This window comes from Micropterus salmoides, unplaced genomic scaffold (assembly GCF_014851395.1).
Source record: "Micropterus salmoides isolate LMB-PRFRI ecotype aquatic unplaced genomic scaffold, ASM1485139v1 Ms_hic_scaffold_1, whole genome shotgun sequence".
NCBI lineage: Eukaryota > Metazoa > Chordata > Actinopteri > Centrarchiformes > Centrarchidae > Micropterus > Micropterus salmoides.
In genome coordinates, this window is record NW_024040040.1 from 12,317,702 (window position 1) to 12,339,835 (window position 22,134).

Here is a 22,134-nt window from a genome sequence, read left to right on the forward strand (position 1 = left end):
CAAACGAAAGACAACAGGTTGCCTGTCTCATATGTTTTGCAAATGAGCATGTACAGTACTGATGTATCTAGCCTTTGGAAGTATTCCTCACAAAGTAAACATGACTGCAAAAACAACTGTCTCCCAAGGGACAAGCGCAACAGTATCGGCGTGGGGGTGGGGGGTGGTGCTGGGGAATGCCAAATGAGCACAGTTTGTGGCAGGAGCCATTTCACTTTCAAATGGGAATTACCTTGTGTTATGTACCAGGCTTTCATGCGGATTTCCCCCCTGAAACCATTCATTGATCATGGAAGCAAGCCCAAGCATATTTATTTGCCAGCCAGACTCTACCACTCAAGTAGGCTCAACATTTGTTTTCCTGGTTGTCACCATGTCTCCTGGGAGCCATGTGCCACCTGTTCTGTTTCCGGGCTGAAAATGATTGCAGGGAAGTGGGAACGGAGGGTCTTATTTTGCCTCCCGGTTTTCAGTGAGAGTTTGGTGGCACATTAGCCTGCAGCTTCAACTCTCACTGCACCGTGACCAAGCCGGAAACTTTACAGCAAAATTGATTGATGAGTGGCTCTCAGGAGAAAACCCTCTGGGGTGTTTTCTGGAAAAAGTCAACTTTTTAAAATTAAGAACTTTATATTTTATGTTTATGTAGCTTTGCTGTAATGTAAGAACTTTTCAAAGGATTATGAAATTTCTTTGTATAGCACAAATTATACCAGTTTTATATCATAATAATGCAAGTAAAACAAAACAAAATGAATGAGTTCATTACATGTAACTAGGCTGTGCACATGTATTCACACTTTAAATCAGATGTAGATATACATGTATATAAATTAGTATCATAAGACTAATATAACAGGTGTCTCTTAAAAACTATATAACTTGATTTAAATTTACCTGGATGAAGTAAGTGTGTTAACTGTGCAATATGTGCCCTCTTTTTATTGTTTTTGTTGGATTTTTAGAACCTAAATTGAAATTCTACTTTTATATACACATGCAAAATATATAGAAGTATCATTTAACCATTACAATTACAGCAATTTTTGCTGTTCCTAACAATCGAATCATTTTAACAAAGATTAACAATCCTCTTTGTGTGACTCACAGCATCTGAATGAGATATAGAAGTTCATTGACAGACTGTCAATTTTAGTGATCAATAAATAAAATCAATGGAGCAATTAATAAACGTTCTAACATCCAAGTGAAGGTGAAACTGTCAGACAGCTGCAGATTTATATGGAGTAACTTGCCTTCACTGTGAGAGAAGAGATCGGCAAGCTCTGGGGTTTATTTAATAATAAAAATCTTGACCTTCATCATTAATGTACAGGGACACTTACTTTTAGACAAAAGCAGTGGTTTAATATGCTAATGTGCATATAGAAATGTATATATCTGTCTCATCCGAGATTTATTAATCTAAATTTCGCTATGAAAACTTGTAGACAGGATTTGCAGTTTTGTCCCATGATTCATTAGTATTGCTGGAGTAAATCATACAATACCACACTTTCTGGTTTAACTTACATTATCAAATATAGTGCTAATATCTGCAATTACCACAGACATTTCCCCAGTGGATTTAATGTTAGGTAACCAGTTTGCACTTGTTTTATCTAAATTGTATTCAAGCCTCTAGTACGGTGCATCTGGAGCACAGTACATCAGTCATTAGCACTGTTGCCCTGTACCAAGAAGGTCCAAGCCGGGGGCTGTTCTGTGTGCAGTTTGAATTTTCTCACTGAGCTCACTTAAATTTCCTCCCACGGTCCATAGACATGCAGGTCAGGAGGACTGCAGACTCTAAACCAACAATAAGAGGGAGTGTTTGTGTCTGTCTGTGTGCTAAGGCCAAAACCTGTGGCATTTGACCTCAATAAGAATATGTTAGCTGTGCTGTTCAAAACAATGCTCTGACCAGTGCTGTGGGTATGTACTAATTGTGTTTTTACCCACGCTATAATGTGGTTCAAGGGATGACAGTGGTTGGTCAGACCAACACTTTGGTCCAGACTTAAATATCTCAGCATCTACTTGATAGATCGTCAATTTTAGACAGACATCTACGGCCCACAGAGGGTATACTTTACTGAGTTTGAGGAAAAGTGTACTTTGTATTGATCAACAAGGTTTAATTTAGAAGATCAAGAAGGAGGAGACATGGGCAAAGACAATGATCAAGACCATGACAGAGGACAAAGACTAAGATAAAGACAAGAAAATATATAAGAATAAAAAAATGGAGTGAGATTAAGTCAAAAATATATTGAGTTATAGTGTGAAGTAGGGGTGGGAATTATAGAGTACCTCATGATACGATATGATACACGGCTCACGATACCAATAATATCACGATACAGAAATTGTGCAAAACACAAATACAAAACACTGTGAAAAATCTTAAGTGCAGGTTTTCTCTCTTTATTCGCAAAGTCCAAACTACAACAATTCTGCTGTTCAGGATATTAAGCATGTGAAGCAAAATGTGTAGTTTGTTAAGATATTATCCGTCAGTATGTTAACGGAGATTTTTATGTTAGCATTGAGCTAACCGTCAAAGCGTTGTTTTGTTTTTGTTTTTTTATGTAGTGATATGATGGGCTGGAACATCGATACAGTATTGTGGAAAAAGTATTGCAATATATTGATATATCGATTTTACAATAAGGTCTTGAAGATGCAGTGAGGACAGAGAAAAAGAAAAAAAATGCATTTATGTTGAAACACATTATGTGGACATGTGTGGATGGCCTGAAATAATAATGGGGGCAGCCATTGTGATGCGCTTTGTTTACCGTCTGTGTGTCGACCTTTTGCCCTGCGAGGGCCCTTACAGCCGGTGTAGTGTTCGCTGCCTTCTGTTCCTCTGACAATTTAGGTGCTCACTGTCCACAGTTAAGAGTTTGCATGCAGCTCAGTTCACTATTATATATACACGACACCCATCAAGGCAGAAAATAGTGTGTGTTTGTCTAGTGAAGACCCTACATGGGGGCAAAGTGTTTTCCATATCAAAAGAAATTTCAAAAGTAGCTATGTTGTGAACTCTACCAGACGCACTTCAAAGAAGGTCAGATGGTGTCAAAAGAGGGAGGGAAGTTTTCCTCCCCGAGAGATGACCTTTTCACATGTAAAAACCAGAGACATCGCCTGGTGTTTGGTAAGGACCGGCAGAGACTCAATCAGACAATGCATCACTTAAGGATTGTGTATTCAAAGAGCCTTAGTGAACCTTTCTAGCCGTAAAGTTGTCACTAAAGACAATCAACAGGACAGGAAAAGGGGCTATCTGACCCCTTTCTCCCTCCCGCAGGTCACCTCCGGCCTCAAACTGACTCTTTTCTCTCCACAGAACAGCTGAGCCATAAACCACCATTTCGTTCTCTAATAGCCGATGCAATAAGCCAGGAATGCAAAGAAAAGAGACCATAACAACCCCTGTTTCTCGAACCAAGCAAGGTTCCATTATAACTGTGTTTGTTCTGTTTAAATAATAACCTTGCTAAGTGAGCAATGGCGTTTGCCTCTGAGTTTAGTAAGTAATGACCCCGTTGTTATCCTTTCAGTGATGTTTGAAAACTAGCAGACCTATAAGAAAGTAATCTTGAAGACTTCCCTAACCTCTTTCTGTTTTGTCTTGATTCATCCCTGTTACTCCCTAATATTCACTGTCTGTTCAGTATTAACTAATGCTTTAGTTAAATGTTTCATATACAATTTCCTACTAAAATGACAGGGGACAGGAAAGATATAACATGCAAGAGTTTAAAACTCGGCTTACACTGATAGTGATCGCTAAATAGGCCTACCTATCACCGTGTAATTGCATATACGAAATTTTGCTGCCGCGCTTACATCTGAATTGTCTCTTGAGTTAAAACCGGTAAGCAGCAAGTATGCTGAGCTGTAATTAAGCTTTGTTACGTTTTATATAACCATTATAACCTTTTTCCATAGTGTTTAGCCTCGTTTTAATTGTCTTTATCCGAATGTTTAGAACTGAGTATTTTTCCAAATGTCGATATTGTGGAGAGAACCTACGGCAATTGTGTGAGTTTATTTGATTTTGTTGTTGCAGCCTCATCCGATCGTTTTGAACAACTTTGGACCAGAAACTCAGAAGCCTTCATTTATGGCCTTGAATGAATGAAACCATGGCTCTGACGACAGAACCCGGAGTGGGTTCCGCTATAGCGACACCAAACGAACTGAGATCAGAGCCCGTTGCTGCAAGCGCTTCCCACAAAGGACTCCGGAACAAATCCACCGATTTCGAACTCAACTCGAAAACGCCACTGGGGTCGGGCCAGAACCAACTCCACAAGCCAACCGGTAGTCGAGCCTTGCTACGGGACCTGTGGCAACGGTAGGGCAAAACAAACCACACTCTGTGACTCGTTGGTGTTCTCTAGTTGGCTCCATCCACAGTTAATAAACCCCTAGATTAGTCAAACTAAATCTGCAACCTAATTTCGGTCATTCGTTCCCTCATACTCGTAGAATTCTCTCCCTCTACAATATAAACTGAAATTCAATCGAGCCTTACATAGGCTACCCTGTTCATTACCTCCTTTGTTAGTTAATAAATTCACCTTGAGCACAGTGATGTTGTGTGTGTGTTAGTAAGAATCTAGACTCCCTATACATAGAACTCATCCTCAGATTTGAGATTGACTGATTGACTAGAGTTTACGATTTCAGAATAACTGAACCAGTAACAACTAATGAATTACTAGAAATTTTTGTAATTCTCAGGCTATACTCAAGGACCTAAAGCCTTGGGCGGACAGGCAAATCTTTAGGTGGTGCTCCTAATTTCGAGGCATAAATTAATATTCCCGGAAATATTAATTTTCATAACTGTATTAAAATTTTACATAGCCTAGATCTGCTACAGCTATTTCACATCGCACATACACTTCTGCTAAGGTCATACTTGATTGCCCTGCTATTCTATAAATGAGGCCCTTTATTGAGTCTTTCCTGCAGCTGTATAAGGCCAGGCAAGGATACAGAACAGACACGGAACATTCAAGCAACACCCACAGAAGAACAGGAAGATTAGAAGAAGTGCTAAAGTTGTGGGGTTTTTTCTGCCACACATTCTACTCATTTAGTTTTATGCAGGACCCAGTGTGAGGGGGCAGATTCACTTTAAGGCATGAACCTTTGCTTTATTAACCTTTTATTTATTTATTTTTAAGAGTAGCAACAAACGGGCAGAGACATGGAGAGAAAGCCAAGTCAAATAAGTAGGGATGGAGAGCTTAGAAACTACAGGGAAAGGTGGAGATGAAAAGAGGAAATGACACACGGAGAGAAAGAGCCGAAGAAAAGTAGAGCAGAGCAGAGAAAAGAGCGCGGCCTTCAGTAATGAGCCCTGGTTAAGAAGCAGCAGTATACCGTCTGTCGGGTTTCATTTTGTATCGATGCCTCTGTGCTTTTTCTCTTTCAGTCCCTGCGCTGTAATCATGTTGTCTTGTAGAACTTCTGGAAAGAAAAAAAAACATAAGAAATGCTCCCGGTCTTTGGCTCCCATAGTAGGTGGCTCTGTTCACTTCCCATTTCAGACATTCAGCCTGGAAATGTGCACAGCGTTCCGACGTTTCCATTCGTGGACTCGCTGTGTTGTCTCTCCTCGATCAGACACTCTGAGTCTACAAGGAAACATGGCGTGCAATAGTACACAACGCCGCCTTTGCACATCTTTGATCCAGATGCAAATAGGCTTGGCTTCACTGTAAGCACTCTGAGGTGGGTTTCTTCTTCTTGTCAGGGTGGTCTCTGGATAGCTTCGCTTCAAGATGATGGCACTGTCTCTTTGACAAGACAAGAATTATTGTAGATGATCATTTGAATATGAATAGGGACTTGGAGAGTGTTCCTTCTTATGGAGAGCCAAGTGCCCTCAATCTGAGAAAGTTGTTCTCAAATACGCCTAAAAACTTTTTGACAGCATGAGCTGGAATACTCACCCAAACAGTGACAATGTTATTCCCTAAAGAGCGCCACGGACCAGAAATGCCATAGATCTCTTTAAGTTGCTGATGGCAAGAAAACTCCAAATTCTAACTGCTGTTCTAATTGAGTGGATGAAGTCTGTTGTGTGAGACACACAGTGATGTGGGCATCCCTCTGACTGCATATTTGCTCCGAGTTATTCTAAACAAACGCTGTCTAATTGGCATGTTTCAAAGAAGCACACTCCCTCAAAGACATCCAACAAAAAAGCAATTGGTACATGGTTAGAGAATAACTTAAGAAAATCAAATCTGAGCTTTTGTAATCGCCTTAAAGCTACACAGAGGATCTGCATGATGATCAAGAACAGCTTCTACTTTATTTTGTCATATTATATATAAATTGCATTACAAGTTTTGTTGCTCTCTGAGATAAATCCTCCAGTCCTCAAAGAGCCTTCCAGTTTACATTGTTTTACTTTGAGGGTCACACCGCTTGCATACCCCAATGTTATTTTGATTTGTGCATCTTGCCTTTTATCATTGAGCCTGTTTCTACTGACACAGACAAAACGGGACTCCCCTCGGACCAATTATTTTAGCTTTCTCGTTGGCATCGCAGCTTCACTATTAGTGTGGGCTTATGGATATAGCTAAAGCACTATATGATGCCCTCCGTTTGTGTGTGGGTGTGTACACACATTTGCGCGCGCTTGTTACAGTTGGCAGGAAGGTGCGTCAGTCTGCTTCTATTATGAGTTCTTCAGAGTCCTCACAATGAGAGCTCTGTCTCTGGAGGGAGCCTGTCCAGCTCCACCCAAGAAACCAAATAAATAAGACAGGGCTGAGAAAAAAAAAGAAAGAGAGGAGCTGTCAAAGAAAGATGAAGAGAGCACGCACAGGCCTAATGAAATTGGCAACACGAACACAGAAGGCAATTCATGGCGATCTCATGCTGGTGTAATGATTCCGCGCCCTGGATTGTACCAATTTCAGACAGGTGTTTACTCCGACTGAGTGGCCAGCACCTACGGCTGTCTACACAAACGCACATTTCATTTAATTTAGATTGGTGGGCACTATCAAAGTGTGTGTGTGTGTGTGTGTGTGTGTGTGTGTGTGTGTGTGTGTGTGTGTGTGTGTGTGTGTTGGGGGGGAGGATTATATTGAAGCCTGCTTGAAACATTCCTTGTCTGAGTGTTTCCAGGTGAGCTTAATCCAGCCACCTGTTTTTTAATTGAAAATACTACAGCTTCAAAGGCTATAAGTTTCTCAATCCATGTTATTGCAGTCACTTTGGAAATTACGTGTCTATTTAAATACCAACAGAAAACCGAGGATGAGTTAAAAACTCCAAGAAATGGAATAGATTCTGTGAGGACACATGAAATTGTTTACCTGATTTATTTATTTTATTTGTTATTTTTATATTGATTGATGTCATTTATAAATACATTTTTTGAGAAATGGAAGCCGAGAACAAACAACACAAATATATTTATATGATATGTATATATGGTATATGAAACCTCTTTTTTGTATTGTTTCTTTCCGTACCTGTCGAACATTATTTACTGACTAATCACAAGTTATGACGCTCAATCCTTTATTTCCTCATAAGCTGTTTGTGCACCAGAAGTTAAATAAACGCACTGCTGCAGAACTTGCTGTCAATCACTGGGATTTGGTTTCACCACGTGGGTCCATATTTAAAAAAATAAATAAAATCTTTCAAAACATAAATAATTCACATTACACAAACAAATCGCAATAAATAAGCAACAGGATAAAAGTTAAACAAGGAAAGAAGGAAATGAGAGTAAGGGTTTGCTTGTATTAAATGTTAATAAATTCATGTATGTAGCTGGAAGCAATCCATGTGGGTTCGTTTAGTGCTGATGATGCAGGATTAGGGCTGGGCAATAAAACAATAGTTCTTTCATAAATACTCATTTGAATCACGGATGAATTATTTCTATCGATATTTATTTTGTTGAGAAAAAGGAACATAAAAAAGATTTTACTTAATTTTACTCATGCATATTTGTTGAAAAATGTTATAATAGTTTTAAATATTATACCTCCAATTTTTTAAGTTATACACTGTTTGGCATCAAGTGTTTGTCATGTTCTGAAAATAAAGAATGATGAAAATTATCGATATAGAATAACATGAACTTTTTTATCGTGGTAACATTTTTGGCCATACTCTGCAGGATCATCAAAAATGTTCTATGAATGAGTTACCTGTCAGTCCGCATGACTTCATGATTACTCCTCTTGGTTTCTTTGTAGAGTGTAACCACAAAATGAATTAGAACTAGGTTTAAATCTAACAGGTCCAACCAGTATATGTCTCTTTAAAGGTTTCAGATTATCTAAGTAGAATTTGCCTCAAGTGTCCTCATAAAGCCTTGCATACACAGAAAGGCCGATAACAACAAAATATGAATTTCACACTTTACACCTTCCAGTGGCACAGGGGTGAAGAGGACGCTCTGACAAGGCACACACTCAGGGACAGGGGCCTGATGTAGAGCGCTGTTCACCCCCAACAAGTAATAAAACACTCAAGGAACGGCCTCTCACTGCCATGGTAACAAATGTCCATATAGGCTACCACCAGTGTGTGGCAGAGGGACGAGATGAGCTACCAATGTAAGGGAAGTGTAGAAGATGTAACCTTAAAAACAGAGGTCAATTATATTGGAAGTTATCCATGGCTTAGAGCAGGGACACTGCTGCAGTCACATAAGATAATAGCTATTACTGACAGCTTGGTAGAAGTCGTGGAGTAACAGCGCTGAGCTATAATTCTTTGGAGGCTGTTTGCCCGTGGTGTCAGCTCACATCTATAAGGTACTCTTTCCTGCAACAAAAAATAAGAGGAGAAAGCATTCTTATAGGTCAGCAATAAGAGGTCTGTGGAAATTCTGATAAATAGTTCCTGGCAAGTCTTTTGTGCAGTGCTTTTCTCTCCAATTTGTTTATTCGCTCGGGCCCATTGTGATGCATTACAGATCTATACTGTTCCTAATCCTCGGCAGCACTGGCTTTGACAGCTTTTGTAAAAGGCATGCAGAGCAGCAAATTCCCTCCCTTTGTTTTGTTTGGAGTCCTAAAACTTGTACCCAATGCCTATACCAAAGACTGCTTACTGTATATCTGTTTGTGGACACACCTACAATTACGTGTACCGTGGGAATCAATCTCCATGTACGTGTGTGTTTGTGTATAGCTATATCTATCAATAAATAGTGCTGTAAAGTTTACATTCTGGTTTCTTTCATTTAACAGAGTCTCAATACCACTGCAAGACTGTAAAGATTACAGCTACAGTCAATCATTTGAACTGAGATGTGTGTTTAAAGAGTACAGAAACAGGAGAAGTTTTTCTCATTGCCTTTAAAGTTTGTCTTTATCTCTTTTTCTTGCAGTTCCTCTTTCTTCTTCAGGCTAGCTCGTTCTTTTTTCAACAGCCTATTTTCTATTTTTTTTCCCCCTGGCTCAGCCTTTGTTTCTGTTTCTATTTCTTCCCTATCCGCTCTGTTTTCCCCTCCCTCTGATTTGTTCCTTCCTGTCTTTCCCTTCCCTCCCTCTGAAGATGGCCTTCACACAGAGTGAAGGGGAAAATGAGCTCGGTGAGAGGCCAGGCCGGCGCAGCGAAGTCAGACAAAGGAACGAGAGGCAAACTGACAGTTCACGCACACATACACAGCTACATTAATTGAGGGGAGCTCAGCAGGTATGCTCAGTAGCGCTGCACACCGTTGGGAAGTGCTGATGCTTCAAAAATGACCACTGCTGGTAGTAACGCTCCTGTCAGGCATCAATCAGTAATGCAGGTATCATTATAGGCACAGGGAAGGGCAAATACTGTTACTGGTGAGAGCTGAATTATTATATGTAAGATGCTGCTAGGAAGGATAAATATCTCCTGATGCATCACCTGCATAGCTAACTAGTTTTAACATTTGTGCCATGAATTTGTTTACAGTCGATGCATTAAAAAACACAATTTCAGCACACCATCCCTTTATAGTATAGCTGATTTTTAATAAACTCCTTTTCCCATAACAGTCTCTGCCTTAGTCTGCATCTGTTCTCAGTATTGTGTCTTGTAAAAAGGGACACGTTGGGATTTAATTGGCTATTCTAATTACTTTGTATCAAAACATGAAAAGGTTGCATTCTCCAGATGTCTGTGATTTTACACTGCAAACAATGACAATCATAAAACTGGTGAAAGAAAAATCAAATGAATGTGAGTTTTAATCCATTACTGTTATGCACAGTAATGGCCGCAGTGAGATTCAAAGAACGCCAGCCAGACTCAAACTATGGAAAACATGTTGGAAGTGTTTTGTTTTATTAAAAAAACAACTTTCCCAACTCAGCCAAGCACAGAAACTTTTTATATTTCCAGCTTTTCTACTCAGGTTTCTATTATATGTATATTGAAAATGCACATAAAAACAGGTGGATAGAAAAGCACTTAATGACAAATGTGTCATTATTGTATTTTTCTTTGGGTTTTCCAGCCCAGATTCAGCACATCCCAATTTACGTGCCAATGTTCACTGACAGTGCAGGAAGTAATGTGACCTGTGTGTAAATGTGAATATTAAGAAATTAGAGGTCAGAGTGGTGAATGGGCATGTAGTGGTGTTACTGAAAAGACATGCAATTACTCTTCAACTTTTTAGTGTTAGTTTAGTTTAGTTGTTTTACCTTAACCCTACCCTTACCATAGTTTATTTACCATAACCATGATCTTTCCCCATTATTAGCCAAGATGCCAAGAGCATGAATTGTATAAAGAAAGAACTTTACGTTCTCACTGGACGTAATCAAAATATTTGTAGAAATGTTTAACAGCAACGTTCTGTCTGGCCATAAGGGTTGGGGTTTTAGGCTTAGTAGAATTGCATTTTCTCCAAGCCAAAACGAAGTGCTTTGTCTTTGAAGTCAACTTTACTAGCGACCAATCCAGTGGCTGTAACACGGTGGATGAGCTTTTTTGAGCGTCACAACCCCCACAAAATGACTCATTTCACTATCAGAATGTGATCCATTCAGTCAGTAACATTTGGACAGTCTAGAAGAGCCACACAATTATCCTTTTACTCCCATTCAAGTTAAGTTAGCAGGCTCAGCCAGCAGAAGTCAACACAGTGGACACTATAACACTAGCGTTTCTGGCGGTGTAATTGCAATACGACACAGACACCAACGCAGAAGTATAATTGCGTGGCTACATGCATAGCTTACACCGTAGGCTATGGCATGGACTTGACATATAAGTATAAATTAGGCTTAAAGAGTGGAATGCCAATGGATGGATTTTACTCTTTACTTTTCATTGTTGTTTTTTAGCACAGATAATCCAAATTTGCAATTTTTAACTAGGTGGAGCAAGTACCATAGCTAAAACCATACGATGGGCTGAGCCACCTCAAGGCAATCAAGGCAAACATCCCTTGGAGCCCTGATACCTCCTATATTTTGAAAGGAAAATTCATTTTGAAAATCACCTGACTCAGGTTAGAAGGAAGTTTAGGGTCTTCATTTGGATACGGGGGCCAATGGCCATTAGAACAACTGGAGCTGAAGCTGTGTCCACATGGCTTCAACATACAGTTGTGCTGGTTAATCATTTTCAGTAAATGGGCAGAGAAAACAAATGCACATGAATGAGCGGGAGAACTAATGGGAGATGTCCCATCTGTCTTGACTGTTGTCTTGTTTACAGAATTATACTAAGGTATAACGTAAAAATCACATTTGATAGGTTTGAAAATGTGTACATAGCAACTTCTGTGCTATGTGTAGAGTCACACAAATTACTGAACATCTTACAACACATGCTGTGTGTAATGCAATATGATACTTTAAGGAGATACACTTGGCCTATCCTTTTAGCTACAAAGAGACATTTCATCTGCAAAGGGTCCCTTACCGAGTGTAAAATCAGAAAAGAAAACCTTGCAATCTAACGTGGAAGCCAAAAGAGGTAAATTATACATCTAAATGCCACGAGTTTGGCCTCAATTTTCCATTTCTCACAAATGGCACCCTGAAGAGTGATTTTGGTGTTAAATAGGGACTGCTTAGAGAAGCAAAATTAGCACAGGTCACCGACTTATGAGAGCTATTCGGAAGGGTGGAGGGGCTGCTCCTTTTATGGGAGATACTGCCTTTTTAGAGGGGATGCACCCATATAAACACTTTTATCACTCTATTACACAAAGTGTAGCAAGGATGAAATTCAACAGATATTTCCATCTAACCACACTAGGCTGAAAACTCAAGGGTCTTGGCTAATTGGTTGGAAAATGTAATTTGTTGGAAGAGTAACAGGATAATAGCAATGCATCCCCTCTTCTAATTCAGAGTTTTGGGCTACATTAAAAGAGATCTCTTCGTCCTTTTGGAGCTGTAAAAGATTTCTCAAATTCAGATTCTTTGTTTGGTAGCAGTCACTGGTTGATGAGTAAACCCAAGTGTTACAAGACTGAATCATCTCTCTTGTAGGAGCTGCAAGAAATGTGAGTAACGTTTGACTTTTCAGGCCGGGTCAGAGTGTTAATTTCCTCACCCTGCCAGGTTTCAGATAGGACTTTGCAAAGGAGCTCAAATTACATCCCGAAAGGTCAACAATGAGAGCTCAAGAGCTTCATATACCCAGGTTCCTCCCCTCGATGTAGATCATCATCTCATTATGTAGCCAAATGACTACCATTTGCTCGGCCATACCTCAAAACCATCTGAGCAACAGACTCCTGTGAAATGAATAGCTTTTCACAGCAGTTGGCTAACTATGAGTCACCCAAACACTTTTGCTGACTGTGAAAGTTATTTGATTTGGCTCCAAATATATAAACAGTTGTCATAGAAACATGACTGAGGCAAATATCAAGTGCTTCTTCAAACCTGAAATGAACATTTTACAGATGTTTGCTAGCAGGCTTTTTTAGATTCGTTTAAGTTCCAGTTTGGCTCAATATATTTAGTATTTCTACTTCTTTTGCTTACTATCAACTGATACACAAGTGCCACAAAGTACTCTTAAAAATAAACTGTGCTCCATGGACATAAAAAATCCTTTTGTCTGTACCTGAAAGTGAACTACCTCGCACAACAACAATCACCCAGACGAAGAAAAAAAAATCTATAAAATCGACGTGTCTGTGTGTGTAGGCAAATCCAAACTTTACTCCCGACACCGCCTTGACAGAATTTAAACGATGCCTCTGTTCAGTTGTTTACACTGCTGCTGATTGTCTCAGATACAACTGGGTGAGAAAATCATACATATCGCCTGCATTCTGATGAGTTGTTATCGGCCAATTATTTTCTTCCGGCTGTCAACAGAAATGAAGCTGTATTTCTGCAAGCATGGCTAACAACCCGCAGGGAGGCCTGTCTGTCGGGTGTGTGCAGTAGTGGTTTGTGTGAATATTTGGGGGGGGGTTCATAAGCCAAACAAATAGACTGCACCCTTCATTTTACCCCTTTCCCCTCTTTATTTCCCCATTTTTCATGTTCCCGTTCACATTCCAGCACTGTTTTTTACTTTCCTTTATTCACAAAGGTTCTTCATCATTTTTCCTTATTATAGTTTCGCAGCTCTCTACATGCAGCTCTGTCTCTGGTTTCGGTACAGACTGTTCCTCTGTATTTTTTATTTATTTTTTCTTGCTTTCTCTGTCGTCCCCTCAGTTCCCGTCCTGCTGCCGCCTTCATATGCCTCTCCTGTTGGTTTTAAGTTCAGTATCGTGATTTATTTGTCTTTCGTCTCTTCAGTTGTCTCTTGTCTCTTTTCAAACACGTGCGCACTATTCACCATAGAAACCCTGCATCTGCTGACAGAAATGTTCAAACAAAGTCGTACACACATGCACCAGCTATTGCGCGGCGCAAGGCTGCGCACTCACCAACACACAGACAAAACAAACAAGAGGAAGCAACTGACACAGTGCAAGGGAGCAAAGACATAACAGGCCAGAAACAATTAAGCACAGAGAGGAGATGGGCCCGCTAGTGAGGGACATTTACATTATTGAAAAGGACTTTGAGGGGAACAGTGGAAGCTGCATGCCCAGAAAACACACAAGGCTGCCTGCCTCACTGCCGGACATGCCAAATAATGATCTCTCCACTCTGTCTCTCTCTCTCTCCCCCTGGTCTCTGTTTTTCTGTCTTCCTCTCTGCCACGTCAGTCTCCCTCTCTCACTCCCTCTACTGCATGTGCCCGCCGGTGTCATCCAAATCACAATTTAATCTTTACAAATGAGATACCTACGGAGCTGCGTGATCAAAAACTAGGCCCAAATGCGAGAGGACCTCTATTGCGCTTGACATTCCCCTCCCTCCTCTGTCATTTTGTCATGTAAAATGTCAGCGTGTGTGTGTGTGTGTGTGTGTGTGTGTGTTCGCATTTATGTAAGCATGTGTTTGCATGTGTACGGTGTTGCTCGTGGAGGGATGTTTATTGGTACGTGGTGCATTTTGCATGTTTTTGCCGGCGTTTGTGTACCTGGCTAGTGCTTCTGCTACAGGTTATGGGAGCAGCACCACATCAGCTACCCAAGTATTTTTGTATATGATTGGTATAGGCAATGCCACAGAGAGATTATCTGTGAAAGGAGTTGCACGTGTGTGTGGTGGCCTTAGACTTGTGTTTTTGAGAGTGAGAGAGAGTCTGACTGGGATTGGAGGAGACATGGGACTCATGGAAACGGTCGGCTAAAGCCAGCTCACAGCCAACCTGCCCCCTGGAGGGGAAGAATTCAGAGAGCTGTTCTTAGCAAGAGCTTGTCAGACGAAGCCGCCAGGGGTCCAAAAATCACAAAACGATTACATAATCTTTAAGAAGACACAAACACACACACACACACGGACACGTGGGGAGATGTTCTGGTACTGGTGAGAACTGAAAAGGTTGAAACTGCAACTGTTGTTGAGTTTGAAAATATCAACAAAAGCCATTAATACTATAGAGATGTATAGGCATCCATAGTTCTCATGTTATAAATGCTTGTTTTTTCTTGTTTATCTTTAATATGGCCCAACAGTCAAATACATTTCAAAGTCACCAAAGTAACATTATTTTCATTATATTTTATAGATACCCCTTTTATTTAATTGAAGGAGAGGGTGAGATTCATTCTATTCCTGCCTTGTTTGACTGCAAAGTAGCGAGACTCGGCAGTCTTGGGCTAATTTTAGACACAGGGAAGCACTGACCTTTCATTCAGGAAATTCTGTTGTTTTGGTGTATCCTTGTTTGTGTAACTGCCTGCTGGAATAAAACGAGTAGCAGAATGGGCAGAGACAAAGACCATGTATGTTTGATGAAGATGTATCAGCCAATGTAATATTATTTTTTGGGAATTATGGAATATTCTGGCACCGTTTAGGCACTAGAACTGTTTTCAAAGTATCATTTTGCACCAGAATCTTAAAAAATCCAAACGTTACCCAACCCTAGTGATATTAAGTAAGCAAAAGCTATCATAGAATCTAATAATGTATCCAAAGAGTTTCAAAGATGAAAGCACTTTGCTTACTACTAGTTACTGCAACAACTGAAAAAGAGTTGTACTGTACTTCCATAAAGTTGGGGGGGCTCAACAGAACAAGATTTAAAAACAAAAGTGGTCAAAATAAAAACAGTAAAGCCCAAGTTATCCTGACTTTTAGGCCTTTGTAAAGGTCAAGTTCCAAAATCGCTGATCCTACATTTCCAATAATGTAACTTAATAGCATCTTTCATTAGACCCTCTCTACCTACTTAAAGGCCACTTTTCAAACCCCACACGAGTTTGTAACAAAGGCTTCCTGTTTAATTTTTTCAAGTCAAGCCCAAGTTAGAAGAATTTTGATGGCATTAATAGGGTTATTTATTTTTTTTTCTTTTACAAACATTGGACAATACACTTAATCGGGCCTCTATGTATTTAAAATTAAACACCCAGTCATTCATCTCATGTAGACGCTCAGCTGCCTGCCTCCCCCACAGTGTTGTTGCTGGGGAGTTGCTTGCTGAAATATCAACTTGAGTCTTGCCATTTCCCAAACTCATTTACTTTATTACAGCAAGTGTCTGCTATGAGCAGGGGGAAACAAATGAGCGAAATCGAAGACTGGAGATGGAAAAAATACACACACACACACACACACACACTCTTGTGCGGACAAGTATGCACACATAGACCACCGTAATCAGTCTCGAGGGGGACTCCATCCTAATGTGGAGGAGAGCGAGGGGAGATTAATAGAATGAGATGGGGAGGCTGTGTCTGTTTGTATGAATGTATGTCTGGGTGGGTGGAGTGTGTGTATGACTCGCACAGGGGGTGGGGGGTTTGTTAGCACCAGTAGCACGAGCCAGAGGAAAATGACTCGTCGGGGTTGCCATAGCAGAGTGGGAGAGATGCTCTCTCTCCCCTCCAGTCATCCACCACTTCATCCATCAACCCCTTGCTTGTGCAATTTTCCATCCATCTTTTTCCTTCTACTTGCTCTCCATCTTCGTCCTTGCCCCATCTCCCTGTGTCTCTTTATCCACTCTCTCCTCTCCCTACTTTTCCCTGCCGTCGTCTGGCAAGGTTCTCTATAAACATGCCAGGGACAGTGCCTCCTTCCAAATTGTCTTCCTCCATCTGAAACAGCCGTGATGATTGCATTCTCACACTCCATTGTAAAACAAACAAAAAAGGGGGGGGGCGGGGGGCAACAGAAAAAGGAGAGCGAAGAGTCACCAACGTGGCCCTTTTGTGGACTGCTGTTGGGAATCTGAATTGCCTGTCAAGTAGAGGACTTTCCACCTCAGAGACAAGACACAATGGAGCTGTTTTGACGGGGGGGGAGGTGCAAAGCAGACGACCATTCTCCACAATGCCGTGCAGTCATTATGATGTCCTGACTCATTGCTTGGCGGCCTGCGTCATATTGCAACAAGCGGGCACACTCTCTCTCACACACAGGCAGGATGTGGCCCACGTAAATTACAGCTTGATGGTACAAATCAAATGCAAATTGCATACACAAACAGAAGGAAACTGAGTGGATGTTAATGATATGACATCTTTTGGCAAATACCAATTAAAGGGCAAAAAGAGCAACAATGGGAAGAGATTTTTGTGTACAAATGATGCTGTCAACATTTTGTACAGATATATATCTTCTTTGATGTTATTTCTCTATTTATGACAAGAAATCATCCAAATGCTTTGGTGAGGTTTGAACCGTTCCTTTGTGTTTGCATAAGAGACATTTTTATCCTCAGATACTGCGTAATGATTTGAGGATTGCAATTCAAATTGTGATTATTTTCTATACAGTCACCTCCAGGCCTCGACTGGTGATGAACCAGATACACAGATACATCTGTGTCAAGCATAACCTGAAGCACAGCTAAAATGATGCATTTGCTCGCTGGACTGACAATCTGGCAATTCTGGCAAATGCCAGATGGGCCACAAGGCCACCGCCAGTGTGGGGGGAAAGACAGTTTACCTACCAGCTTTACATTAGAATAGCCCATCTTATTGGGGATTACAGGGACCCAAAATTGTCAAGAGGCCCTTCAAGTGGATGTGTCCATACATGTCATGTCAGAGGTCAAGCGGGAAATAATCAAATATAATCAAGACAGAAAGAGCGAAGTTCAAATTGAAGCTACAAATGAAATGAATAAAGGTCAGTAAAAGCGAAAAGGTGGAGCAGAAAAGGTCAGAGAGAAAAAGAAAAAAAATCTCAAGGCTGATGCTGCAAAATTTTTAGAAGCTATATTATTAAAAAATGAATGTTAACGATGCCAGTGCCACACAAAATCCTGCTCATGGTGGCAGGGTCGGACTGGGAACAAAATCCTTACCTGGCAACTGTCGCCTGTAATCTCACACAAATCAGTGTCATAGGTAGCTGCAGGCTTCCCAGGAAATCTTAGTCTTTTACTTTTATGTTACCGGTGTCACAGTGTTCACAGGCACCAGTTCAACTAAGACAAAAAGGATTTTACTCTGTAATTACTACCATATCACTCAGTACATTACAATATTGATTAGTGCAGCTTTAGACAAAAAATTAAATAAAATTGCACATTTTATTTAAGTATGATTAACATTCATCCCACAACCAGAGTTTTTTTTGTAACACAAACACACACACACACACACGCACAGATATTTAAAAGGGAAAGTCAATCAACAACTCCCTCTTATTCAACTAAAAAGAAAAAGAACATCTTTAGAAGCAGCACCAGGGGAGGGAGGGTCACACACACTCTCACAGCATTACAGCTTGAAGCCAGGAGGCATCACTGACATTTTGGGGATAAAGGTCTTGATGAAACTTTGCTGTTTTTCTCTCTCTCTCTCTCTCTCTCTCACACACACACACACACACACACACACACACAAGCCCTGCTAACAAGTTGTGTTAATATGGAAACATTCATGTTTTTTTAAAACAGCTGGGTTCGTTTACTGATCAACAGGACAGGCGAATCCTGAACCTTCCGTTTTTTAATTTTTTTTTACTGTAACTCCCTTTGCTCTTCCGTCAAGTAAGCTGAACTCTGCTTTCACTGTGTCTTTTTCACTCCACATTATCGCTATGTAGTCTTGACTCATCTAGGCCAACTGGCAGAATAATAAGCAGAGGGGGATATTTAGTGGGACTTTAAGAGAGCTGAAACTACGGTGCTGTATTAGTGCCACTTTCACTCACTCAGATGAAGAAACACTGCCAGTGATTAAGCGTCTTGTGGATGTGTGTGTGTGTGTGTGTGTGTGTGTACGTACCTTGGCTCCACTGGATGCCTGTAGCAGAGCTTTAAATTATACATATGTCCTCATTCCATTACCAGTGGCAACTACTAAAGGCTTCCCAGAATTTCCATTACCAAAATGAAGAGATGCACACACTCACTTACTCACAAGCTCGCTCTCTTGCTCTCTCTCTCACACATACACACACACACACATATATACATATATATATATACATATATACACATATATTTACACACACACATATATACATACACATATATATAAATATATATATATATATATATATATATATACACATATATACACATATATACATACATATACATATATATACACACACACACACACACACACACACACACACACACACATATACACATATATATATATATAACTGGCACCAAACGGTTGCCAGTTCAGATCCTCAGACAGGCTGGCAAAGATCTGGATGGAGGGAATAAATGATTAATGCTTCGTCTTAACAAGAGCCACTGAGATGCCAATGAGGAAGGCTTTTAGTCCCCTTCTCCAGTGGAGCTGCTCAATGGCCAGCAGCAGGGCGCTGCAGTTGTACTGGGCAGCTCCCAGTTGGGATTTGAGCTAAGTCAAATATTCAGTTAAATAATTCTGTCAAAGCAAGAAAATGTGCCCACTGTGACTGATAGATGTGCTGTGGGTATCTTGGAGAAGCAACATTACACATCTTCTACTTTTCACAGTATTAAAGATAGATTCCAGGTCCAGTAAAACATGAATAATGCACTTGCATGTCATGATCCTGTTTTCCAAAGTCACACATGATGCTACAGATGCATTTAAGTTTTAATCCGAAAGGCTCTTCTTGTGCCGTTGCGTGCCGGAGCAGCATGTATAGGCCAATAACATTATTTAATAGCATTAGCAAATTACATGACATAAGGAGAGTATGTAAGTGGTGAGTATATGTCATCACTGCTTCAATGTACTGAATTCTGTTAAATCTTTCAGTTGACTTGCAACTCTTATTTCAGACAGTTGGATGAGATACATTGGAGACAAGCCATAACAGCTCAACTGCACTCTATCCAGTTCATCCCACTCTACCCAGCTGGATGCAAGAACTTAAACCTTCTCCAATAAACACCTGTACCTCGCTGTGACTGCTTCTCATCAGCTTTCAGATCAGATCGGAGCGGCGGGCTCCAAGGAGAGGCGTTATCAGACAGCTGAACAGAGAAGCCCGATCGGCCAGGCGCTGCAGTCATTTGAGCCCGGCTACGAGCTGCGACAACATCAGACAAGGATTAAATCAACAAACCGGACTGACCCTTGGTGACCAGGCGGGCTACTTACAACTCTGTGGAGAGAGGAGTATTTAGCCTGTTGACAGACAGGACTGAGAATCTTTGATATGCCAACAGTAATGTTGCAAAAAATGGCACACTGAAATTTAATGTTAATTTATTTTGTATCCCATTCTACTTCCTGAGAAGTGTCCTATGCAATACAGGCTTTTTCAGGTCCAGAAGCTTTCTGTTCATATCAGCTGTGTTTAAGTGAAGAATGTCAAGCAGGATGGACATCCTCGTAACCTTTGGGGTGAGGCAGAGTTTACAGATTTATGCTTTCAGACAGGCCGGGCTTCAAGCCAATAATGATTTGCTAAAACAAATAGCTGTCTCTTTGTGACTGCAGATATCAGAAAACATATTAGAAGGTTGGGATGGAAGAAAAAAATGTGGTCACATGTCACAACTTTTCCTATTACCATATTATACTTTTAAAAATTGTTCGATATGTAAGGTTTTGCCTTGAAACATTACTTTGCAAACTCTGTAATCCAACGTTAAAACCTGTCTCTTTATTTATGGTAGAAATGTATTCGTTTATTTATGTAAAGGGAATCAAAATTCAGGTAGCAGGTGAAAATTATAAATATTAAAATATAATGCAATATAAAGACACATCCTGTATTGCTTTCAAATACGTATTCTCCCAAGAGGGTCCAACTGCAGACCTCCACTGTCAGGCCACTTCCACTGTCAGGCCAGTCAGGACAGGAAATACACGCAAAAACTACAAAATAAAAGCATGCGATTTGACAGGTAACACATTCAAAAATTATAAAGTTTAATCACGTAGACAGAGGGGGAGAGTTTCTGTCGTTGATTTATATTTAATTATTTAGTCAACACTGTAGCGGGAAAATTGCAGGCTAATTCCTTAAATATAGCATATTGATTTGAGCCTATTCTACTTAGCACTTAATGTGCCAATGTAGCAACAAAGCCGACTGTATATCGCTTCAATCATTCAACTAGTAACAGTATCCTTTTTTACAGGCACAGATGTGTGTGATACTGCAAAAAAGTTTAAGTTTTAAAAGCCTGAAATAAACCAACAAATACTACTGCTCAAGGAGAGACCGCAAACCTGCCCTTTATGGTCTCATATTAATTATTATTAATCATGTCATAATGACATTCATGTGGTGCGCAGCATAGTTCATTTGGAAAACGTGTTTATTTTAGTGTGTTTATCTTATTAATATAATGTACATTTGTGATTGAAAATAATGGTTGTTGGTAAATGAATTACTGACCCCCACAGATGCATGATTTTACTGCTTCAGTAAGAGCTCAGACCCTCCTTATGGACCGTAACTAGAACCCTGCTGGACTATGTGGACTATCAAACTGTAAAATCTGAAAAATTGAACACACATGCAATACAACATGTATACCTGTATTGATAATTTTGTAAATATTCACTTTTTAAAAATGGAGACACATATATGTAATATATGCATTTTTTTTTTTTTACCGTCACTATCAAAAAAAAGTATTATGTGTCAGGTGAATCATTTTTCTTGGTTGCAATACTCTTCAGGTCTTTTTCTAGCCCAATAAAATGCAAAATGATTTTCCATATGTTCGTCAAATCATGCGAAGCAGTAAAAGCTGTGATGCTAGCTTCTAATAAATTAAACATATTATAAAACAGGAGCTGAAATTGCAATTTGTACAATCACTTGTTGTCCCAGTACCTTGTAAGCACTCAAAGCCTCACAGCAAGCACAGTTTTCATATGCAGCACAAATTTTCAGCACAGGTTTGCCCCTAGGGCTAAAATCACACCCATCAAGTAAAATAAGCAATTTTGCGGTAGGAATTGTAGATTATACTGACTTGAACTTAAGTCTCATTCACAGCTGCACAGATAGGAAGTGAAAGTGGGTTGTTGGTCGTTTTATTCAAACATTCATGATTCAGCTGAACTACTTTATCAGATCCATGGCACCGTGTTTCAAAGCTGCGGGTAGAATGAAAATAGGTTTCTGTTACAGTTCGTAAACAATCTGATAATTTACTTGGCACTATTAGAGA